Below are 26,365 nucleotides of genomic sequence, written 5' to 3'. Positions count from 1 at the left end.
CAATCTTTTTCTGAATGAAAAGATGACTGTAGCCCACCAGGCTCTTCTGCCCATGGAATTCTCCAGGCAAGAATACTGGAGAGGGTGGCCGTTTGCTTCTCCAGGGCAGCTTCCCGAGCCAGGGATCGAACTCAGTCTCCTGCGCTACAGGCAGGCTCTTCACTGTCAGAGCCGCCAGGGAAGCGACTGACACTTCCAGAAGAGAAGACGACGAATCTGTGTTTCAACGATGCTCTTAATCTCGTCCCTAACCAGGCTCCCATAAATCATTCCCCATATGTGCCACACACTCTTCAAAGGCACTAAAGGTGCTGTGGGACGCTTCTGCCCCTCCCCTCGGGCACACTACATACCGTCCATTGTCAGCCAGCGACAGCCAGTCCCAAACCCGAGGCCCCAGAAGTTGGAGCCCAGACTCAGTGCGGAGCACGATCCAAGCTCAGGCATTCCTTGGAAAGTTTGACTCCAGCTCTCCTGACTTCTTAACGCTGCCAACTTGAAATGGAAACCTCCAGAGAACATGTTTTCTTACAAAATTTACAAAGAGCTTTGCTGCAGAGCCAACAGCTGGAAAGGCCGTGCAAGCAGCCGATCTCCCGATCTGATTTCTTACAGCATTTTGGCACTTCTGGTTCAGCTCCTGGCGGGCAACCAGAAGCCAGAGCGGTAATAAAACATGGTCTGCTCCCAGGCTAGCTCAGGCCAGGCCCCTTCCTGGAGAAGGGATGACTAATGCCTGGCGAGAGCCTGGGCCACGTGCTTTCCCTGCTCTCAGTAGAAGGGACACAGGCACGTTCCCACAGGCGTTCCTGGCTCTGTGCCTCTCACAGGGGTCGGCACCAGGGTGTCAAGGCCAGTCAGTGCACAGTGGGTTTCTGGAATGCCCTGACCCCAGCCAAATTTAGGAACACAAATCAGAGGCAATTGCTGCAAACCAAAGCTTAATTTGCCAGGCTCAGTCCCAAAGCAATTTGTAACAAGTAGCATCCAAACCCTAGTTGTTTTTCAAATAACAGGGAAAAAAGGTGCCAGTTGAAAATTTGATACCTATGTTTCTTCCTGCATGTTCAGTTCAGTCCAGTTTCTCAGTCATGTCCGACTCTTTGCAACCCCATGATCTGCAGCACGCCAGGCCTCCTTGTCCATCACCAACACCTGGAGTCTACCCAAATCCATGTCCATTGAGTCGGTGATGCCATCCAACCATCTCATCCTCTGTCGTCCCCATTTCCTCCTTCCCTCAATCTTTCCCAGCATCAGAATCTTTTCCAATGAGTCAGCTCTTCGCATCAGGTGGCCAAAGTATTGGAGTTTCAGCTTCAACATCAGTCCTTCCAATGAACACCCAGGACTGATCTCCTTTGGGATGGACTGGTTGGATCTCCTTGCAGTCCAAGGCACTCTCAAGAGTCTTCTCCAACATCACAGTTCAAAAGCATCAATTCTTCAGTGCTCAGCTTTCTTTATAGTCCAACTCTCACATCCATACATGACCACTGGAAAAACCATAGCCTTGACTAGAAGGACCTTTGTTGACATGTATAGCTCCCTTATTCTTAGCTGCTTTTTTTTTTTTTCTTTCTTCATTTCCATGCAGTAGAGGAAAGGGGTGAACTGCCAAGGTCTACAGCCCTGAAGTGGGTTACCCTGCTGGCATGGACCATCTTTACCCCTCCAGGGTGTGTGCAGAAGGGAGTGTGTTTGAATGTCCTTCAAGAAGGAGGCAAAGAGAACCCCATTCACAGCAGATAAATCGCATCCTGTTATGAGGCCAGGGTTCTGTTCTTCACAGTTCAGCCACAACTTCGCCTGATCCATCAGCTTCTTAATTATTCTCTCTGCTTATGCAAATGAGTGAATGCTGGATTTTAGATTACAGAGAAGAATGGCTAAGCTCTAATTTTCTGACAGCCAGTTTATAAGCATCCATCAGCCAGGCCCAGATAGACCCAGCAGGGGATGACTGTGTTTGCTCAGATACCATGATCCTGGCTGGCCCATCCATTTGATTTGAGGGTGGGGTATGAAGACCCCACTGTAGACAAAGTAACTTAGGCCAAGGTGAGGCATGAGGCCATGCAGGCACTTGGTCATTCAAAGCATTAGGGGTAGGGTAGTCAGGTACAATACAGGTTGCCCAGTTAAATCACATTCCAGATAAATAATGGATAAGTTTTTAGTATAAGTATATCCCATCCAATGTTTGGGATATACTTATGCTAAAAAATCATTCATTTATCTAATATCAAACTTAACTAGGCATCTTGTGTTTTTATTTGCTAAATCTGCCAGTCCTAACTTGAGGTTTCTGTTGATAGGAAGGTGGCCATGTTCATTCATGCCCAGAACAATCTGACTAAATCAGGGGCCCCAGCAGACCCCTGCAGGACCGAGCAGAGTCCAGGGAGGAGAGGCGGACATTCTCCATCCCAGCCCTCACTCACACTGACTTCAAGGACCTAAGTGAGATGCACTGTGACTTGAAAACAGCTTTCTCAGGAAATTAGGCCAGGATGCCAGAAGCCTGCGGAAAAAAACCTATCGCATCACACACCAAATAAAGGAAGTGCCACCTAAAAACTGAAAACTTCACTTTTCAGAAGGAAATAAGTGTCTGGCAATAGAGAGACAGACAGAGACAGATGCAGAGAAAGACGGAGAGATAGAGACAGAGACAGAGAGAGACAGAGGGACAGAGGTAGAGAGACACAGTGAGACAGAGACACAGAACAGAGAGACCAAGGCAGAGAGAGCCGTAGCGACTGGGCTCTGAGCCCTGTGATCCTTCACTGGGCAGAGAAGGACTGTTCAGATGGGCCAGTGCTGTTTTCCTTATGGAGCTTTTAAAACTCTTTTATTATAATTATTATGATGATTTGTAGCTAAGAAATACAGTACCCTTGCATAAATCTTGAGAATTTCAAAAAAGGATAAAGAAGAAAATAAAAAGTGTTCATATTCCCAGGATTAGAAGAAACCACTGTATTTCCTTCCATCATTTATTTAGACATATATACCAACTTTACAACACTATGATTACAAAGCATAGAACATTCTGTAACCTACTTTCATCTTTTAATATATTGTGAATATTACCGCACATGCTTAGTTTCTGAGAATGCAGTTTTTAATGATTGCTTAGTACTCCCTTGCTTTTAGTGGGCCACAGTTCACTTAACCTGTGTCTTCCCACTGGGTGTTTACACAGGTCCCTGTTTTTCACTACTAGAGAGAGAGCCACACAATCTCCTCATACATACAGTTCCTTCTGATTCTCCAATTGTTTACATGGGACCAATACCTGGAAATCAAGCCAGGTGCTGGCCTTCCCCAGTGACTCAGGGGTTAAAGAATCTGCCTGCAATGCAGGAGATGCTGCAGGAGCCACAGGTTTAATCCCTCGGTCAAGAAGATCCCCTGGGGAAAGAAATGGCCACCCACTCCAGTACTCTTGCCTGGGAAATCCCATGGACAGAGGAGTCTGGAGGGGTACAGTCCATGGGGCTGCAGTCTTACACGAGTGAGCATCTAAGTATCGAATACTGGATCTTGAGGTATGCATAATGCTAAAGTTTTCATTCATAGTGCCAATTTTTCCTCCAGAAAAATCTCAAATATAATATATAGTAATTACTGGGTTTTTGTAATTATTGGCAACACTGGGTATGACCCCTTTCAAGACGCTTTACTAATTTGATCAGCCAAAGATATAGCCTTTACTTAAAACTGCACTTCCTTCATTCCTGACATGATGAAAATGTTTTCAGATGTTTATTGAGCACTTGGAATTGTTACTTAATGAATGCTCATTTAAATTTTTTGGCATTTTTTCCCAAAACTTTTACTGAATTATAAAGATTCTTTGGGTATTAAAGGGAAAATTCTTATTTAACAATATGCCACAATATATCCACATTTGTCTGCTAATATTGGTTAGGATGTAATCTGGTGTTGGGAATTTTCCAATTTTATTAGACAAAACTTTATCAGTTACTTGTGTGTTTTCCTCCTTGTTCTTCCTCTCCCACCTAGAAACTAGACAAATACACAGTCCTCATTTTTCAGGTTCATATAGTTCTCTGATGACTTCCCCTCTGTAATCCACTGAAATGAATTTTTATGTGAAGTGTGATAGAGGGATTCTTTTCCAACTAATTAACCTGTTATCCCGACATCACTGAATAATCGAAACTTTCCCCCAAGAGCTTGAAACACCATGCTTATTGTTGCTGTTGTTCAGTCACTAAGTCAGCCCAACTGTTTGCGACACCACAGATTGCAGCATGCCAGGCTTCCCTGTCCTTCCTTATCTCCCAGAGTTTATCTCCCGGAGTTTGCACAAATTCATCTCCATTGAATCAGTGGTATTATCTAACCATCGCATCCTCTGCCACCCTCTTCTTCGTTCGCCTTCAATCTTTCTTTCCCAGCATCAGAGTCATTCCCAGCATCAGAGTCGGCTCTTCACATCAGGTGGCCAAAGTATTGAGAGTTTCAGCTCCAGCATCAGTTCTTCCAGTGAATATTCAGGGTTGATTTCCTTCAGGATTGACTGGTTTTATCTCCAACCCACTCGGACACATATCCACCGAATCTTAAATCCAACCCCTTAAGCACTTGGCCATCCTGGTGGAAATGTCGTGTATATCATATGCTGAATGAGTGGGCTCTTGTCTGCCTGTCTAATCCTGCAACCACACTCCACTGTGGAACCGTCGAAACAGCAGAGTATACCACTTAACTCCTCTCCAGTGGTCTATATTTGTCCATTCTTCTAGAGTGATTTAGTCAAACTTATGTTTGATTGTGGCAGGAACCGCCCCAAAAGCATAAGTTAAATGGAGAAATTTGGCCTCTTTGCCCTCTTCAGAACCAAGGTCTGCATTTATTGATGATTTCTCTGACACCTCTCAAAACCTGCTGTCTGTTTCTTCACATGGTCCCCTTGAGCATCTTGCTGGGTTTATTCCTAGGATTTAAAACATCACATTCGCCTTGCAGATTGGAAATCTTTTATCTTTTTACTTCCCAGCAAGTCATAATGTAAAATGTAGGAAAAATTACTGATTTGTGCCTGCTACTTTCTTTAAAGTATTCTCTTAGAGTTTCAGAGATGGAATCATGCCACATGCAGATTTAGGTCTGTTCCTTTCCGAAACTTAATCTTCCTTTTTCTGTTTCCTGTTTTATGACATGCATTAGAACTTTGAGAACAGTGTTCATCACTGGGGCAATTGCTGCTTCCTGGTCCTGCCCCAGACTCTGAAGCCCCTACGGAGGGTTCTCATGAAAGGTGCTGCTGCTGCTGATTTCATATTGTTTTTCCATGTCAAGGAATCATTTTATTATTCTTGGCTTATTAAGTTTTTATCAGAAATCAATGTTGAATTTTATCAAATGTCCTCTGAGGCTTTATAGAACATTTTCTACTTTTAATCTACCAATGGGATATGTTTTATTAATAGATTTCTGAATATTAAAACTTTATCGCACCCCTGGAATAGACCTATGTGAGATACGAAACTTCTGTTTTCAACATGCTATATATTATTTAGGCCTTTTTGTTCTTTGATTCAATAACTATGGTCTGCATCTCGACAGGTTCCAGCCCCACCTGCCCTGTTCCAGCTTCACCTTCTCAGAGAGATGGATCTGGAATTTTTTTTTTTAGCCTTTTCAGGTTTTAGATTCAAGCCTTAGTTCTCTTTGTAAAACATTCTCTCCCAGTGCTCTGCCATCTTTCCCAAAGCAGGGGAATTAAGTGTTCTGACAAGACTGAAAACCTTCACCCCAAACACTGAAGAATTCTAAAATTATTCTAGAAGAAATGGCTAGATACTGAATAATAATGAGGAAGAAGACAAAGAGATTCATTTAAAAATATGACAAAGTTACAAAAACTAAACCACAAGCCACTTTTGACATTTCTCTCCAAGGTTACCTTCCTGTAGAAGCGTTCCCCAGGTTCAGTCAGACACAATCTTCAGGAAGATTTCCATTTTCCTCAGAAAAATTTTCCATCCATTGAATGATAAACTGGGTTATATCCGGTATTTCTTTGTAGTTATTTAAATCCATTGAGTTTGTCATACTTTGTTTCTTCAACCATATTCCCTAATTTTCATTATATATTATATAGCCTTCTTTTTTCCCTAATTTCCAGCAGTTAACCTATTTTTTTTTTTTAGTTAACCTGTTTTAATATGTACTTGTGTGTTTTAAGTTCTTGAATTTCTCAACTTTACTGTTCTCCTATATTCTGCTACATACATTTCTATATTTTTTCACCATTTTTACCTAAATATCTTGGCTTTTTAGCAATTATAAGTGCTTATCAGTTTTCTATTGTTGTTTAGCCTTGTTTCATAACAAACATACTTAATGCATTTGACCTCAAATTAATTTTAGGCTTCATCTCAATTGTTTTATGTATCCTTGAGTATTCTAGAATTATAGAGTTTCTCTATCATCTAAAATTTACCAGGAGAGCATCGTTCTAATTTTTTTAATGTATTGCAATTTGTGTTACATTTTTGTTATTAAGATTCATATGTTATTAAGATTCATATGTTGAACCTATGGGATGTGATCTGGACAATTTGCTCCTTAAGAGAATTCAATAAAATTTTTTGTGTGATAAAGATTTTTCAGTCATCAGCTTATACAAATATATCATATTTGTATATTATCCTCTTTCTTTGTATGGTGTAAATTTCATTATAGCTTATTAAATAAGCTCTACTTAATACATGTGTTATATTTTTATCTCCTTATTTTGTCAACTTGTCTGATACTGATTGTTGCATATTAAAGTTATTCCCTATTTTAATTATGTCTTTGTCAGTTTCTTCTTATAATTTTAATTTAGCTTTCATATTCTAATAATTATTTTACACACAAGGGTTTGCTATTCATTATATCTTTGTGGTAAATTTACCTTTTATCACTGTAAAAATATCTTACTTGAAACCACTTAAAGTCTAATTTGATATCACTTTTCCATTTTTATTTGTATTGATTCTGGTACACCTTTATCCAGCCATTGTTTTTCAATCTTTCTATATATTTTTTTATTTTAGATGTGCTTCTTGTCAATAGATTTTAATTTGATTCTGTTTCTCAATCAAGTCTGAAAGTCTGTCCTTTGGAGGATTGGTCTTAGTCATATTTATCTCTTGACTTATTTCTGTTATGCTTTTTAAAAATATTTCATTGTTTTCTTTTATGCATCTTTTGCTAAAAAGATGTTATTCATAGCTCTTTTATTTTTTCTTTTCTTTAGTAACTTGGAAAGTATGAGTCTTATTTTTATTCCATGTATGGCTCTTTACACATTGCTTTTTAAGAAGTCACATATATTTCTCTGGCTTCCATTAACACTGAGATATTATCCAAGATTGTTCCCAAGTAAAACAGAAATTTAACACACATTTATTTTTTTTGTTCTGCCTAATTTCCCAATTTTCACTACTATCTAAAAGTTTAAACCAGATAATTAATCTTCTATGTCTAACATGCATTTTTGCCTTCAAAAATTATTTTTTGTATATGAGTTGTTTTTAATTGTACGACCAGTTATTTAAACTCTACATGCTTTTCTGGATCTGTTGTTTATCTCTATTCCACTGTAACTTTGTCACCAGCAAAGTCCATTAACAATTCCTGGGAAAGAAAAATAGAACCTGGGCAATAAAATAAAGCCTAACCTTTTTTTCCTTTGTGCTTAGTCTGGTGTCACTTGCTCACAAGGGGCCAATTGCAGAGGCTTTGCACACGGCCCAGTAGACCTAGTTCCTGTGCAAATGGTTGTGCACACCCTCAGCTCAGGGCCGTGTGCAGAAGCACTGCCCTTGACACTCAATTCAAGATGGCGGGAGTGGGCCATGTGCAGACAAGCTGCACCCAGTGTGCCTTCTGGAGTGAAAGCAGCTACACCTCCCCATCCTTCCATCAAAGGATAAAGCTTTCTGGGACTTCCCTGGCAATCCAGTGGTTAAGATTCTGTGCTGCCACTGCAGGGTTCATCCCTGGTAGGGGAACTAAGACCCCACATGCAGCATGGCCAATAAAATAAAACACATCCTCTATTTGGGCTGCTTAGAAAGAGACTAATAAAAGCAGGAGCTTTTTCCTTGACCTCAAAGGTCCATTTAAAAAAAAAAAAATGTTTCCTTTGCTTCTGAGCTTAACTTGGTTTTGGTCTATTGGCTCCAATGACCAGGCAAAAGGACACTTGTTGGGGCCTGACTCTGGAGGGGTGGAATGAATGTACAATGTTTATAGTTGACTGCAGAGTGGCTTCTAGTACCTTCTTGAGGCAGAACACACGAATGGTATATTTTCCAGGTTCCTTTCATATCCCTCATATCTCAGTTGGTAAAGAATCCACCTGCAATGCAGGAGACCCCAGTTCAATTCCAGGTCAGGAAGATCCACTGGAGAAGGGATAGGCTACCCACTCCAATAATCTTGGGCTTCCCTTGTGGCTCAGATGATAAAGAATTCGCCTGCAATGCAGGAGACCTGGGTTCAGTCCCTGGGTTGGGAAGATCCCCTGAAGAAGGAAAAGGTTACCCATTCCAGTATCCTTGCCTGGAGAAGGATAGTCCATGGGGTCACAAAGAGTCAGATACGACTGAATGACTTTCACTTTCCTTTCATATCTGAGAACATCTTTTACTGTTGCCAACTCCAGTTAACATACACACCCTGATCACAAGCCAAATGAGGGAAGAGAGAAGTCAAGGAGACAGCACACAGCCTTGCAGTTCATCCTTATAGATCTCACAGGCCACCCAGACGCACCTAAAGACAGCGCATTCAATAGAGAAAATCAGGTCAAATATTTTTCTATAAAAACTCATTCAACAGAGATGCATTATTTTTTTTTTAATTATTGCAGACGAGTCTACCAACTTATCCCACCTATCCCAAGGAACAAATTATGGTCAGAGATAGAGGAGTATTGGAACTGGATTTTTCTCAGGTAAATTGTTCAGGTAAACAACTAACAAAGTAAACAAAACCATTGGAAATCTTAAGTGGGGCTGCATAAGAGCTGCACTTTCAAATAAAAGTGAAATTGATTTGGATGTTTTGTAGGCAAAAGAGGCTAATTGCAGTGCCGTTCTTGTTTCTTTGGAGGTAAATTGTTTTTCAGCTTGGTTGTATACTTTCCTTTACCTGGAAATGCAGGTTCGTTTAATTGTGCCTGGTGCTCAATGAGCTCTTTGGATTCCCCGGTGATTATTTTGGCTTCTCTGCTCACTCTGCTCTCTCAGGAATTCCCATTGAACAGCTCCTGGTTCTTGCCTTTCCAGGTCTCCTACCTTCTTCTTTATGACTTTATTTATTGATACCTACTCTCTGAGCTTCCTTAAACTCTCAAGTTCACCTCCAACTCACTGAATCAATTTTCCATAATTAGTCAGGAAACTGCCCTTTAGAATTTAGCAATTACTTATTTGTATATAGCCTCTGAGGGTCTTGTTTTTACCACCTTCCAAACTGCCTGCTCCAGTCTCATAGGCCCAATGCCACCGCCATCTTCCTTAAAAACAGAAATTTGCAAATTTCTGGAATTTTCTATGCCTTGCTGTTACTTTATTTCGTGAAAGGATATTTGCTCAGGACTTCTGGGTTTTTCGCTTTTGTGTGTGTTTTTTTTTTTTGTCATGAGTCACTATTCTCTCTCTACTTATCCTTATAGATGAAGGTTTCTTTTTTCGCCCATGTTTTTAGGTATTTTGGCTTCTGTCACTAAACAAACATTCCAGGCACAGACTAAAGGACACAGGGAAAGCTGAGAGTGACCTACCCCGCAGTGGGACTGCTAGGGAACCAGAGCTGGGTGTTGCCCCCATAGGGACTCGCCTCTGTCTGAGAGCGCCTACCCGAGTTTGCTTGGGGGGCCCACACTCCCAGGAGCAGAGCCCCCATCCTCCGCCTGGCATGGCCACTGGTAGGGGCTTGGTGCTCTCCTGACACCAAGACTCTTCCGTCCCCGCCTAACTTCTCCACGGTAGGGATCAACAGTCCAGTTTGGTTGGGACTGTCTCCAGTAGTTCTCAAGAGAGCACTGCCTCCATCAGGAAAAGATATGATTTAGGTCAGGTCTTCATTCCAAATGGCCCCACGTGTGGCAAATGTAGGCGAAACCTCTTGAACGTTCTGGCCCCCAGATGCTCCTGTTGTCTCTGGTTCCTCCTGGGGTGTCCTCCACGTTCCCGTCTCTCCAGTCCTTCCCGTGGAGTAAGGATAAGGATGGATGGGGATGTGCGGCCAGGAGGTCCCAACGGCACCTGAAAGCAAGGAGGGGTGGGGGGCTGGCTGCCCACTGCCACCCCACAAGTGAGCAAGGCATGCCACTCCTCACCTGGTGAGGGGCCAGGTCCCTCCCAGCCCACCACGGGGAAGAACCATCCAGTGGGCATCCTGACGCAGCTGCTGGGACAGGATGCCGAGCTGCAGAAGCCTGGGAGGCTGAGCAGACTGGGGGTGGGGTGGCGGGCACCCTGAGACAGCTCCTGCCTCCAGCTCCCCCAGGGGCCCGACTCCCAGCCCAAGTTCCCAGGCTCTCTGGCAACACCTTCTGGCAAGAAGCAGGACTCCAGCCACCACTGCCGGCCATGGCCCCAGACCTCCGTGGTCTGCAGAGACCCAGTGGCAGCTGGGTCCAGCATCAATACCACATCCCGCCCATCTTAGCCCATCCTTCTTTCCTCAGGAACCATTTTTCTCTGGGCCTTGCCTGGATGCCAGGAGTCTCGAGAGGCAAAGATGGGCGATTTTCACATCACAGTGAAAATAACATTTCTTCTAGACAGTCAACAGCATCCTGAGACCGAGAAGGTAAATATGGACTTTCCCCTCCTCCTTTTTCATACTCCTCTCCCCCTCTTTTTTTTTTCCGCACAGAGCCCCCTCTTTTGGGTAGCTGACAGGGAGGCTTGCATGGGCAGGCCTGTGGGTCTGCAGTGACGGGAGGTGGGGAGCGGCAGAGTGCTTTATCTGGTCGACATCGATCGCCTCTAATGAGCACCGGTGCAGCTGCGGCTAATGGTGGTACGCCTGGTGTTAAGGGCAAACGCGGGAGGAGATTATCAACCCAAGGGGCTTAACAGTTGCCGGACGGCCCGGAGCCCTCGGGGTGATGATGCACTTGAGAGGTCAGTGAATCAAATGAGGGGGAAGATTCAGTGCCTGATGCCCTAAGAAAGGCAGCAGGAGTGTTGTTTTTTTTTTTTTTTTTCCAGCAGCAAGTCCCAGCATCAACAAAACCCTCCGCTCCTGCTAGTCATTAGTCCCCGACCCTTTGCCCGATAAGACGGCTCCTCCTGGAGCCGCCGCGTCCTAATTATGACTCATCAGACTGCAGCAATCCCACCCAATTAGTGGGGCTTAAGCGGGGGCCACTCAGTAGAACATGGTTCCGGCACCCTGCATGAACCGGGGAAGGCCAGAGCCTGCTCAAATGCGATCCCAGCTCCCCTAGCCCGCTCCTTACCTGGGGGTGGGGGGACGACCAGGCTGCCATTTGATCTGATTTGCTTGATATCTAATTCATTGTGTGGCCTGCCGCCCCCCTCGGAGATCTGAAAGGACCATGGCGAGTGGCTGCAAGAGGTGCCAGGCCAGTAGGCTTCAAGGGACAGCTCCCGGGAAGACCCCAGTGGAGGCGCACAGTCAAATGTCAGCCCAGAAAGGGAGCTACAGGTATTAGAAAAGGTTTTGAAAAATGAGTGGCAAATGCCTTCAGGGGTCAGGCGTGTCGCATCTTCTGAACCTTAATAGCCTAATGGAGTGATTGTGGATGGGGAGAGAGCCCGGAGCTGGTAGGATGGAAGGGTGTATTGAAGCTGGGAGGCTGGGGCTGGGAACCACCATGTGTGTCCCCAGCTTTGCCAGAATGCCCAAACCACTATTTATTTTAATGCCATAAATAAGCAATTTAAATATTATCCTAGTTCCATAATAAGTAACATGGTAACATGATACCCTGCGGTTATAACAAATTATTTATTAGGTTTTTTTAAATTCTTAAAGCAGCCTCCGTAACCAGGAGATTTCCGTTGGGTCAGATCATTAAAAACATGGGCGTGGGTCTAACCCGGCCGTGTCACAGGGCATTGATCTCTGAAACACACCCCATGACCACATTTTCTTTGTCACTTTTTTCTACAGCGGAAGGAAGGTCTTTAAAAGAGGTTACCCCAGGGAAAGGGCACCTGCCCCTCAAGTCTTCTCTGTATGCCTCCAGCCCCTCTTCTTACATCTGCCAGAGGGGGAGAGGGAAGATGGGCCAGGAGACTAAGGCTGCTTGCCTGAGAAACCCCCTGGGCGTAAGCCTGCTCAGTGCCCATTACAAAGAGCACTAGCAAGACGCAAGCAGGTTGGCAATGTCTGTTTCCAGTCCTCCTGAAACACCTCCTGAAAGCTCCAGGCTTGGTAAAGAGCACGGTCAACTTTCCCAGGAATAAAAATCATGAAGCGCATTAATTTTCACCAAAGAGCATCAAAGATAGTAGTGGCTGAGATTGCAATTATTAATGAAGAGGCTCATGTTTATGGATATATTCATAATTTTCGCATTCCTCAATAACATCCTTATCTATCTCGTTAATGAACCCTTTTTCTAGCCCCTGCATTAGATGCTATTGGATGTTGGAAGAAATAGAAGCAGGTGGTCCTGAGCCCGGAGGTTTGGACAAAGTCAGAGGACAGCACAGGTCAGTGGGTCTGTGGATCGGAACCCAACGCCAGGCCCAGGCAGGGTCTCAGAGGAGGAGGCTCCATGATCAGAGAAGAAAGTTTGCAGGGAGCACAGGACCTGGAACAGGGGCGCCTTGGAACGGGCGCTCGGGAAGGGAAGCGTCCTCAGTGCAGACACAGGAGCAAAGGTAGGAGCGTCTAGATAGCGTGCGGGAGATGTCCCCAAATGCGTGAACGAGAGCTGCCTACCCACGGAGGCACAGCTAACAAAACCCGGAAAGACAGGCACATGGGTGACTTTGTTTTGTGTGCTTGTCTTTGTTGTCAAGTATTTGATAGTTTGCAGGCCTTACTCTTAGAATCAGAAGTATCAGTTCATACCGATAAACCATACCATCTATGAATGGACAAGTCTGAAATTGCACTTGAAGGGCGAGCGTGGGGGGAAAAGAGGCTGATTGAAACCAGAAGCCCAGAGAAGCACTCTCAGAAATGGGGAGATGAGTTTCTCCGTTCCTCTCCTGGTGCAAGGAGATGGGTGAGGCACCGTGTGTCCAGGGCTGTGACACAAAAGCCCATGGGGCCGTTAGACTTTCATCTGCTAGAGCTCAACATCCCCCAGGGCTCTGTCCCCCTGTCAGCTCCCAGAGAACAACAGACTGATATAACCCCTCCACCCAGAGGAACCTTCATCTCCAGTGAGAGGCAGGGAGGCTCCCAGGTCCACAGAGGGCACATGGCTGGGTGTGCAAAGGATTCACAGCTTAGGATTTACGCTCCGAACACGACAAGGCTGATTAGAGGGATGATCTAAGCAAAGGGGTCCCTGCAAAGTGAGAGACATGTGGAGTGCACAGGGGGAGTCAGATGCTCTGGGTCTCATGGAGGGAAGAGCCCCAGATCACAGCTCAGCAGGACATGCCGGGGCTCCTCCTCCAGGAGGAGCTGCATGCGCCAGCAGCATGCCAGGCTGGTAAGACAGAGTGGGCACGCCTCCTGCAGGTACTGGCTGGTCTCTGCCAGGGTGCCGTCACCCGGCTCCTACATAGGCACTGCTGGCCTGGGACATTGCTCAGTTGACCACGGGCAGCCATCAAAACGAGGCTTGGTCTTATAGCCTTAGGTTCTCTGAAGGAAGGGCAGGTAGGTCAACAGACTCAGGAGTCTGAGAAGGTCACAGCAAGACAGTGGCCAAAGAGAATCTGAGAACTGGGTGTCCTACTTCCCAAGCCTGGCCAAGAATGTCCCGACCTGAACCTGCCAGAGACCAGTCCACAGGACAGACTGCTGCGTGCCCCCAAGTACAGCGGGCCAAGTCCAGCGGGCCAAGTCCAGCCACAGCGCAGCCCAAAGGGTTGTCCTGCGAGGGGCCCAAAACGGATGGGTTGGCCACCCTAAGGGGCATGCACAGCCAGAGGGCACATCAGAACCAAAGATGACCGCCCCCTTACTTTTCCTAATGTTATGGAAGTACGTGTGCTCAGCCGCTCAGGCGTGTCCAATTCTTGGTGACCCCATGGACTGTAGCCCACCAGGCTCCTCTGTCCATGGGGATTCACCAGGCAAGGATACTGGAGTGGGATGCCATGCCCTTCTTGAGGGGATCTTCCCAACCCAGGAATCAAACCCAGATCTTCCACACTGCAGGAAGATTCTTTACCATCTGAGCCACGAGGGAAGCCCTATGGAAGTATAATTGATTTATAATATTGTATTAATTTCTTCTCTATAGCAAAGTGACTCAGTCATACATATATATATATATATAAAATTTTTCATTTTCTCATCCATAAAGGTTTGTTTCAGGATATTGAATATAGTTCCCCGTGCTACACAGTAGGACTTATTGTCTGTCCATCCTATGTTTAATAGTTTGCCTCTGCTAAAAATACCATTTGCAGCAACATGGATGGGCCTAGAGATTATCATACTAAGTGAAAAAAATAGGAAAGAGAAGGACAAATATCATATATCACTTAAATGTGGAATCTAAGATACAATGCAAATCAATATATCCATGCAACAAAAACATACCCACAGATACTGTCCCTTTTCCAAATTCTTAGACACAGGGCCCAAGAACTCCCAAATGCACACCCCCACACCTCATGTGAAGAACGGCAGCCTTCACTTCAGATTTCCCAGGTGTGTGAGCCCACAACCCTACTTCTGTGTCATATTAATCAGGATCTGACTGAATCCAAGAAGCTGTAATCAATAGGATTGTCTTGGCCAATAAGATAGCTTGATTTCAAGACCCTCGGTGGGTCCTGTTTTGGGCTGAAGTTTCTGATATGGGGTAGACGTTCCGAGAAACAGAACAGACTTGCTTCCATACTATTCTTGACCTTTTCATTCTGCAGTCATGGAAAACCCACTGAGACTCAAGGAATCCTAGCTCTGTTAGGAACTGTGGAAGCTAGCAGACCCAGCCTCTTAAGTCCACAGCATGACTTGCCCAAGGACTCAGGGCGGGTTGGAAGCCAAGTGGGCCTGGAGTCAGTCTCCCGTTGCCTGGGGCTGGGATCCTCCCGACACGAGAAAGGGCTCTGAACTGACTTGGGGTCTTGTAACTTAAGGAGACCATGAAGTCTTGGCATTAGCCCAATCAGCTTGGATGCCGGATCTGAGTTCTGCAGGAGGACCCTCTGCCGACAGAACTCAGCCCATGTTGGACAGTGTGACTTTAGAAGGTGGCTGTCGGGTTCTGTTCCCTGCTGACTTTTCCACGCATCCATCTTCACTCCGCTGCTCCCATGCTCCAAGCCTCTCCTGCTTCTAGACCTTGAGTACACATTCCTGTCTTCCTCAAACACCATCCCCTCTCTTCAGAGTCTGCGTCCTTCAAAATCTGACCCAAGAGATAAACAAAGAAAGCACCTACTCATCAAAGACTTTCCCTGGCTTCCAACAAGCCTAGACTCCCTGGAAAGGAATGACTCTCCTAGCACTAAACAGGCTCTATTATAATTGTTGGAACCGATCAGACTGTGATTCTCTTGAAGGTAGGGATGGCTTTTATTTCTCTATCTTTACTGCCCGACAAATGCCTGACTGTAGAAGATGCTAGATCATTGACAAATGACTGAAAAGAACCAGCATTCATTAAGAACCTGCTCTATGAACATTAACTCATTTCATCTTTAAAATATTAAGATATGCCTAATTTTTTAATACTTTTTGGCCATAGCACATGGCTTGTGGGATCTTAGTTCCCCGACCAGAGATTGAACCTGTGCCCCTTTCATTGGAAACCTGAAGTCTTAACCACCAGACTACCAGGGAAGTCCCCAACATATGCCTAATTCTATATGGAAAAAAAAAAAAAGAGACTCAGGAGGGTAAGGCACTTTGTGTGGGTGCAAGAGTTGCAGATGGGGAGCTGAGACTCAGATGGACCAGGTGACTGCGTGGTGCAAAGAAGGAGGCTTTAGGACAGGCACCTGGAAATGACCATCACAGAACCAGGTGCACTGGGTTTTAGAACCCCTAACTAAATTCACCACTTTAAAAAATTAATTTATTTATTTTAATTGGAGACTAATTACTTTACAATATTGTAGTGGGTTTTGCCATACATTGACATGAATCAGCCATGGGTGGACATACATTATGCTGAAAATATGCCCAGAGAATGGCATGAACTGAAAACAAGTATGCTCTTTGGAGCATTTGGGTGCAGCTGAAGAAAATCAATAGTTTGCAAAGAATTTTCATTATTTTCCATGCTTCCTATACATCAAGTTAAGTAAATGTGAGAAGGCTGCAGGCAAATGAACTGACAGGTGAGGAGCATGGCTGAGGGCAGAGGCATTGGCATTTCAGCACAAAGAGCCCATGGTTTCCTTGCAGGTAAATGACCAGTGAGGAGGAAGATTCACGCAGAGAAGTCAAAAGGGGCTGCTTCTCCCGGACACGGAGCCCTTCTGCACCATCTCAGGGAACCTACGGTGGGAACCACAGGGCAGCCTTCTGCAGTGCAGGGCCTGCGTGGCTCTCAGGAGGAGCTGAGAACCGGCACCCCAAATCCTATTACCCATAATCTTCCATGCAAAAGTTGGGCTCCAAACAGTAAACAGAATCACACTTAAGACCATAACAAAAATGCTTAGAGATTTAAATTTTTATTTTTTTCAAAGATTTTTTTTTATGTGAACCATTTTTAAAGCCTTTGTTGAATTTGCTACCCTATTGTTTCTGATTTATATTTTGGGGTTTTTTGGGCATGATACATGCAGGATCTGAGCTCCCCAACCAGGAATCAAACCTGCACTCCTTGCGTTGGAAGCTGAAGTCTTAACCTCTGGGCCCGCAGGGAAGTCCCTATATTTTTCAGTGTGGAATCTTCAAATGGTGGAGGTCTTCCTTATCTTGACTATGATGGTAATCACACAAACCCGTAAAATTGCATTAGAACTAAATGCACACATAAATACACACACACACACACACAGAAGTGCGTGCAAGACTAGTGAAGTCTTAACAGGGTTGATGGCCTGTGCCAACATCAGTGTCCTGATTGCGACATTGTACTACAGTTAGGCAGGATGGGACCACTGAGGGAAATGAAGCCAAGTGTACACAGAAGCTCTCTGTATCATTTCTTTACAATTGATGCATATCTACAGTAATTTCACAATAAAATATAGTTTCCTGAAAAACTAGCCATCACACCAGGATAAGATTCTGGACCTCCCTGAAACCATCATAAAAGTTGACCAGTTGACTGTTTGAAACTTCCTAGTTGAAGAATTGTTTTGCTGTCTCCTCTGCTTTGGGTCCTATTTGCACTTTCGCAGCCCTTTCCTCCCACAACACTACTCCGTTCTTAGATTTGGCTACTCTGTAGAGCCAGCCAGGAACACAGATCAAAGCCCAAATGGCCAAGTCAATCACTGTGGAATTAAGCCGATTCGTACACCAGTGTTTTCGCCTCTAAAAAGCAAGAGTCACTGTAGCAGAAGAAAGCTGTTTCCCAGTCTCAGAGACACAGCCAGCTCAGGTGTGTCGCTCTGGATCACCCCCTTCTTTCTCTTCCAGTCCCATCCTTTTCCCTGCATAATACGACCCTTCTCTGGGCAATCCCTGCTCTTTCCAGCCTGTGACAGACAAGAAGATCATGTCTAGATGTCAGGATAAAACAGATGTAAAGATGTGAAAATGCTTTGAAACACTGCCCAAGTTTAGTATTCCTATCATTTGCAGGTGGTGTGTATCACATATACCCCCAGCTTCACAAACCCAGAAAGGAGGAGATACCACGTTGCCAGAACTCAAGTAAATTGATATAAAAGCCAGATGACAAATCGGCCCCAACTCAAGACTGTGGTTTCCGGGTGCACAGCAGCTTCTCTAACTTAAGAAGAGTTTCACCCACTAAATGTCCGCTTGTGTTATCCTGACTCCAGTTCTCAGTCTGTTTATCATTTACACTGAAGGTTTTAAACAGTCTGTTTATCTTACAATCTTCAGGCTTTCCAAACACTGCTGATGCTCCTGGCACAAAACTGACCCTATTGTTTGAGTCTGTAGTTACTCTTGGGCAATAAAAAATAAAATAAAGGCATCAGTGCATCCTGTACCCAACAAGAAACGACTGACTCCACCCTATGATTCAGACAAGCAGACCCGCTTTACGAGAACAGCACAGACACAGAAATGTGTTTAGGAAATTTGGCAAAAGTTAAATAAAAACTAATGTGTTTTCTAATTTCTACCCCATCACATTGTAGCTGCCAGTTTGGGTCAAAACAGAAGGACAACTCAAGCTAGCTTAAGTACAAAAGGGAAACCATTGCCTCAGATAACTTGGAGAGTCCAGGGGTAGAGTCAAGATTACTTCCTATATGACTGAAGTCCAAGGTTCAACCCAGTCAGGTGGACAGATCCATCCTCCAACCCTGCTTCCTCTGACTGTAGCCTCAGGCAGATACTCTCTACAACTCCGGGCTAACGTTCTCAAACTGCTGATCCCAGGGAAAGCGAGCTTCCTTCTTGCAAGCTCCAGCATAAGCCCAGAGAAGGACTCTCTGTAGCCCAAAGTGGGCCCTGGACCAGTTGTCAAGACAAGCACTGGTGCTAGAGAGATGAGGTTCTCTGACCAGGCATCAGGGATCAGGGGTCCTCTCTAGGGCTTCCCGGGCTGGAAGGCAGAAGGGGTTCCAACCTGCCCTCAGAATCTGGGCAAGACTATTTTAGAACATGACCAAACTTATTTTTTCAAAGAAAAGTATTTCAAACAGACAAAAAAATATAGGTCTACTCAACCAGTCCATTCTGAAGGAGATCAACCCGGGGATTTCTTTGGAAGCAAAGATGCTAAAGCTGAAACTCCAGTACTTTGGCCACCTCATGCGGAGAGTTGACTCATTGGAAAAGACTCTGATGCTGGGAGGGATTGGGCGCAGGAGGAGAAGGGGATGACCAAGGATGGGATGGCTGGATGGCATCACTGACTCGATGGACACGAGTCTGAGTGAACTCTGGGAGTTGGTGATGGACAGAGAGGCCTGGCATGCTGCGATTCGTGGGGTCACAAAGAGTCGGACACGACTGAGCGACTGAACTAAACTGAACTGAACTGAAGTATCCTTACAATGCTTGTGGACATTCAGAAGGTGGACTTCAGTAGCAATTTCAGATAAAGTTCTGTTTTTCCACTTAAAATCATTTCATTTTGCAGCTTAGGCTTAGATGACATATTGAAAACACACACACGCAGCTACAGGGAATTTAATTTGCAAAACAGTTTTAAAGGAAAATAAACTGTATTGAGGCTCCAAACTACCTGCTTTGAGTGTCAGGTTAATAATTCTGATCATGAAGTTGGTTTCATTATTTTTTACTGCCACTGAATTGTCTGTTATAGTTGAAAAAAAAAAAAAAAGCATTGTGGAATCCAACTGCACTGAAAACAAAGTTTTCAGTACTGCGGTTATTGGAAGGCAAAAAGACTGTTTTGCTTCCAACACCCTTCATGTTATTCAGAACAGAGGAAGTTACACTGAAACACAGGTGTGATTCCCCTCTAATGTTTAAGACGTTTCATGTTTATCTGGAAATAAAAGATTTCAGGGGAATTTGCTTAAATATCACTAATTAATGCAGATTGTCTCCTGTTTGCCAAAAATCACATTTACATTGGAAAATGAATAATTCAAAGGAATGACTGTTTAAATAATTTGAGAAACTGTCCTTTCAAATTGCTTAGAAAGACAACATGGTAGTTATAGAAATTCTTTATCTTCTGGACTGTGGAAGTCCCCTCTTTTAAAAGGAATCACACTCTAAAAAGTAAGGACTCGCTTAAAAATTCACTTTCAAAGCTCCTTTGGAATTTTGAGATTTCTTATTCCTCAAGGAACTTTTCATAGCAATGACAGAAGCATAGCTCCAACAAGCTGGGAAAAAGGAAGGACGCCTGGCCCCCAAGGGGTAAGCATACAGGTGGGTGGGGACAGCTGGATCTAAGACTGGACGGAGCCAAGTCCCTCCCATTCTCTCTTCTACTCAGTTCAGTTCAGTTCAGTCGCTCAGTCGTGTCCGACTCTTTGCGACCCCATGAATCACAGGTTGGTTTTATTCTTGCAACTGAGCTTCTCTGAAGACCAAGACCAGGGTTTCTGGAAGCTGCTAGGCTCCTATCATCCCAGTCTTCCATCAGAAGAGAAAGAGCGGATGAAACTGGAGCCGATTAATCAGAGTGAAGTAAGCCAGAAAGAAAAACACCAACACAGTATACTAACACATATATATGGAATTTAGAAAGATGGTAATGATGACCCTGTATACGAGACAGCAAAAGAGACACAGATGTGTAGAGTGGACTTTTGGACTCTGAGGGAGAGGGTGGGATGATTTGGGAGAATGGCATTGAAACATGTATACTATCATGTAAGAAACGAATCGCCAGTCTAGGTTAGATGCAGGATACAGGATACTTGGGGCTGGTGCACAGGGATGATCCAGAGAGATGATATGGGGTGGGAGGTGGGAGGGGGGTTCATGTTTGGGAACTCATGTACACCCGTGGTGGATTCATGTCAATGTATGGCAAAACCAATACAGTATTGTAAAGTAAAATAAAGTAAAAATAAAAGTTAAAAAAAAAAAGAAGAAAAAGAGCTATTTTTACTCTCTCAGTTTGGTTAGACTTATTAGGCTTTGCCACATGACCACATCCAGGTGAAGCCCATGATCACAAGAAGGCACAAGGACTGCTTCAACCGCAGTCCCATCCCTACCCTTCCTGTTTGCAGCATCTCCTTTAGATCCAGGCAAGCAATAGGGTTACCTGTTAGACCAGCACCCCTTAAAGTCTAGTGCAAGGAGCAGCGATGCCCACAAGTTGTCCGATACAGGACGCTGCTTCCTTTACTGAGAAAGTCTTGCTATTAAAAAAAAAAAAAAAAGGCTCCCCTAGTGGCTCTGTGGTAAAGAATCCCCCTGCCAGTACAGGAGATATGGGTTCCACCCCTGGCCCAGCACATGCTGCGGGGCAACTCAGCTCATGTGCCACAGCTACTGAGCCCTGCTCCAGAGCCTGGGAACTCCAACTGCTGAGGCCACAAGCCCCACAGCCCGTGTTTCACATGAGAAGGCACCGCAAGGAGAAGCCCACACCCCACAACTAGAGAAAACCAACGCAGCAACGAACACCCAGCACAGTCAGAGGTAAATAAGTCAGAAAAACGTTTTTTACAAGTCAGCTGGACTGAACGGTGCCTTCAGTGACACACTTGGCCTCACACATTTGAGGGACCCCTCTGTGAGGTCCCCTGACAGGTACTGAAGATGCAAAGGGGAACAAAGCACACAAGCTCATTTCTTACTGCCTGGGCAGGGGGATGCACTTAAACACTAAGAATTACGGCACAGCGGTGCCTGCTGGGCTTCCGGTCAGGGACAGCAACAAGGAACCTCTGATCGAAGGACCTACGTCCTCATTCAAAACGGAAATCGGTTCGACGGAGCCCTTTAGATGGCAAAGACCTTATAAGGCCACTGGGTTTCCAGACCCCGTGACCTCTCCCTGACCAAGGCCCCAGGGGAGGCGTGAGGAGGAACCCAGTAAGGACACTTGCCCTGAGCCCTGAGCAACGCCAATAACCCAACCTGTGTCCCGACATCACCATCCCAGCTCCAGACTCGAACCAGTCTTTGTCACTGAAGCTCAGGATCTCACCTTGAGCTCTCCTCTGCTTTCAAATAGGAAAACCCCTCATGGACCATTCCGGAGCCATGCCAGAAAATTACCCTTGCTAATTACGATGAAATAAAGAGTATGTCTGTGCTGCGCAGCAGCCTACACTCTCTCTGTAGCAACTAACTGTCAGGGAGAAAGCAATCCAGCATCACATTAAAAGAGAGAACTGAAAGTATTGTGCTCTCACAGGAAATTGAAAGGAAATTCACATTTTACTTTTGTCTGCCAACAGATGTCTTTCCTGTAGAGGATGCCCTCTCTGCCTACAGATGGGTCAGGTATCAGAGGGCAGGCGTGAGCCAACAAACCTGCTTGAAATCTCTGATTCATCCGTCTCTCTGAAGAACACTTCATCTTAATGGTATTTCTTGCAGATACACACTCCCTCTACGTGGTTCCAGTCACAGAAAATGCCATCTTCTTGCACCATGTGTTCAACATTCACATCCCATCTCTCTGCTTCCAACACTGATTCTTTCCTCTGTTGGGACACACCTGCCTCCTGCTGCCCCAGCCCTTCCCTGTCTCTGGTCTCCTCCAGGTCCCTGAGTTTTCTCCTGCAGTGTCCTGGTGACTCCAAAGGCTCTGCATCACTCCTGCCGTGCCCTGGACTTATAGAGGCATTGGGAATGCCTAGACATGTCAACAGCTGGCCCCAGATGCTTTGGTGTCCCCCCAGAATGAGCCATAATTGCCCCTTTCTTCCTAAGGGGCCTCTGCAATAGTGAGCACCAATTTCAACTCTTTTGTGCCTTTATGATGAGAAACAGAGAGAGAGGGAGAGAGAAATATCACAGCAAAGTGAATAGAATTCTAAGACATGCCAGGAGATGCTCCAAACCTTCACTAACCAATTCTCAATCCTCCTTTCCCGCTATCGTAACCGCTTCAGGGTGTTCTCTCGATCAGGGAGTTGTTTGGTGCAAAACAAAAATCACAAGAAAAGCATCAGGAGCAACAAACTACTAAACAGCAGCCAGTAGACCATTCCATTTGTCCAGCATTCTCTCTGACTGAGGAAACAATGCTCCATTTGCTTAATTTCTCAGAGTCTCTCAGAGAAGAAGGATGCATGGAGCAGAAGAAAATCAAGTGCAGAATCATGAAAGGCCGTGGATCGAGGTCTTTCATCTAGGAAATCTTTAGCTTTTTTTTTTTTTTTCAAAAAGAGAGAGAGGGGAAACATCAATCAGATATTATTTCCAATTATTTTTCAAATTGGAACAGAGAAAGAAAACACACACACACATAAGCTTGACATGGTGTTACTCAAGTTTGTTGCTGGAAGGAAAGTCCTTGCTTATATTGAAGTAAAGTTCTGAAAATAAGCAAAGAACAGATTCATTGATTTTGGGGGAGTCTGGGTGTAAAAAAGAGAAAGAATAAAGAAGTGCTCTTTGCCCGCTCGGTCCAAATGACATCCCAAGAGGCCTCCCTAATGGTGGGGGAGGGGCGGGGGCAGGTGCCTACCCCGGCACATGGACAGAACTGCCCTAAGGCTAGGGCTAATGGTATTGGCTGAGTCTGCTGTAAGCCTCTCTTTTCTAATAGCCAACTTTCTATGTGCGAGAAGACAGACAGATATTGATTGGTCCAAATGCCCTTGAGTTGACAACATCTGAAATGAAAATCCACAAGGCTAGCACAAACTTTCTGCAAGTTCAATTTCTGGAATCTGATTAGGACACTGGACCGCGAAACCATTCACACATGTAAAAGGCCTCTCTGTCCGGCACATCCCACCACCCCCCCACCCCGCCCCCTGTTTGGCACCTGTAATTGGAGGGAGTTAAGTGGCTTCATCAAGCTTGTTATTCAAATGTCGACTAGAAAGAGACAACTGCAGGCTAATCTCGGGGTGATCAGGGAGAGAGATGCTCTCTTGCTGGTACATCCCGAATGTCAGAAATCAAGTGCACGAAGTCCTCCCACTGCTCCCCACCTGACACAGTGATTACCCCCGGCTTAAATGCGCATCCCTTAAAAAGCCAACGCACAAGGCTGCTCTTTTCAAGTTACTCCAGAACACCTATAGAGACAATTCTTGATTTCACGACTTGGGAGTTTGGTGGGTGAGAGAGCTGTATCCATTTTGCTATATCCATTATCCAATCATAATTAATTCTCTCTTCCTTTTCCTTCATCTCCCAAATAAGATGCTGAAGTTGCAATTCACAGTTGTGAGAAGTCCTGGGAATAGCAGGTTTGCGGTGCTCCATCCAGCTCTTATTAAACACGCCTGTGCATTCTACAAATTCCTCTTGATCGATACATCGATTGAGGTATAAACCTTAAATAAAGCACTGTTCCACTGGAAGTACACACTGTTCTTGTCTTGGTAGGTTATTTAGAAGCATAAAAAGGCAAAGCCTTTCAGAAACAGGCATTTGTGCCAAAGAAACTGCAGATGGAATACACATTAAATTTATTCAGTCATTGATTGGAAATTCTGGTCCTTTATGGCTTCATGTTTCGTTCCTCATTAATCTTAGTTAACCCTCGCAGAACAATGCCAGCTTTGTGGCTCCGAGTATCAAAAACCCACCTTGCTGAGCAGGCAGCATCTTAAGACAGCTTTCATTCCTGGCATCAGTAAATCAGTCAACAGCCCCATCTTCGAAAATGCCACTGCTTTCTGTTTTATTATTTTAAACTTTTTATTTTGTATCGAGGTCTAGCCTATCGACAATGTTGTAAGTTTCAGGTGAACAGCGAAGGGACTCAGCCGTACACATACACGTATCCATCCTACCCCAAACTCCCCTCCCATCCAGGCTGCCACATAACACTTAGCAGAGTTCCATGGGCTACAAGGTAGGTCCTTGTTGGTTATTCATTTTAAATATAGCACCCCTGCTTTCTTATTAAAAAATATTAAGACAAGAAAGAAGCAACCTCTGCAAGACCAGATGGGGAGAGATGAGAGGTGGGAGTAGAGGGCACAGGGCTCTAAGCTGAGCCCCAGGATGAACCAGCTTCAGACTCAGGAAGAGACTTTGGGGCAGGACACCTCAGGCACGCTTTGCTGCACCAGCCATGGTCAGCTGCCGTCAGGTCAAGGCCAATGTCCTGCTGTACCCGGTGCCTCCAAAGGCTTCTCTCTTCACTCCCCTCTTGCCTGTGACATCGTAGGGGCCTTGGTAATGCTTTGTCATGTCAACCACTGGCCCTAAACAGCTTTGGAGCCCCTTGAAATGGACCACACTGCCCTGTTCTCCCTAAAGTATCTTTGCCATGGTGGGCACCAACTCCAAGCGCTCTGTGCTTCCCCCATTATTTCCCTGTGAGAGAGATTGGGGATGAGGGAGACAGAAAGAAGAGGAAGGAGTAGGAGCGAGGAAGAGAAGGAGGAGGAAGCACACCCCAGGAAAAACCCCCAATTCCAAAATTTTCTAATTCTAAATAAAGTAGAAAACTCGAATGAGATACAGTCAAGACCCTCGACAGCCCAAATCACAAAAATTTCATGCAGGGGTCCCAGACCCTCTCTGCTGCCACGAACCACTGCACTAAGCACATCAGAACCTCACGAATGGGGGCTGTAAAGTAAAAGCCCTTTCTGAATTCATGAAAAGATCAACATCTGAATATATATTAAAGATAAAGTCCAAATAATTCATAAGAGGAAGAAAAACACCATCCTAACTTCTGAGTGGGTGTGGGGCCACCGCTCCCCAACTGGTGGAGGCAGGGAGGGCAGACCCCTGGGGAGGCGTGTGCTGAGTGCACTCTGCTCTGATTGCATCGGAACAGGCATGGTTTTAAATGGCAGGCTGTTTTATTGGAAGAAGCACATAAATCTCTCGACCCAGAAAAATATGTGCTCACAGCACAAAATGAGGAGAGCAGCCTGTGTCTAACACCAGAACTTTCAGATGAGACAAGAAAGTTCTTCCTTCCCCACATATTATACCTTCCCGTATCCAGAGGTTTGGGACACGGGCTGACATCATTCCAGAGGGGTGTGGTTCCGAAACACCAACAGAACGCCCAGAATCAGCCATGGGCATAGTGCAGGAGCATCGTTCACTGTGGGACACAGCGCTGGGTCATTGTAAGTCATCTCACGGGGCCAGCACAGGGCCACCCGGTCCAGTCGGCCAGCTTCCCTCCAGCCAGAGCCGGACAGCAGGGCAGTGAGCACAGGGGCTCAGCCGTTGTCTGCCCAGATGAACATGGGTGTGTCTGTCCCTGCCGGCTGCCTTTCCAGCGTGCTTGGAAGGGCAGAGTCACCCTCCAGCCTCTGGGCTTCCCATCACACTCCGCTCCAGTGACTTTTTTTATATTTCCAAAGAGAAAATCTACCTCCTTCTGAGGATAAGATTGGCCATTTCCAGAGTAATTGGATGAATGACCATCAAGCATTGCAGGCTGTTCCAAAAGTCGCGTCTAAATGCGTTTTTGAGCAATGTTCCACTTTGACGGGGTCACGTGGCCTCCCAAAGTGAC

This window comes from Capricornis sumatraensis, chromosome 23 (genome assembly GCF_032405125.1).
Source record: "Capricornis sumatraensis isolate serow.1 chromosome 23, serow.2, whole genome shotgun sequence".
Classification (NCBI taxonomy): domain Eukaryota; kingdom Metazoa; phylum Chordata; class Mammalia; order Artiodactyla; family Bovidae; genus Capricornis; species Capricornis sumatraensis.
This window is presented reverse-complemented; position numbering follows the sequence as displayed.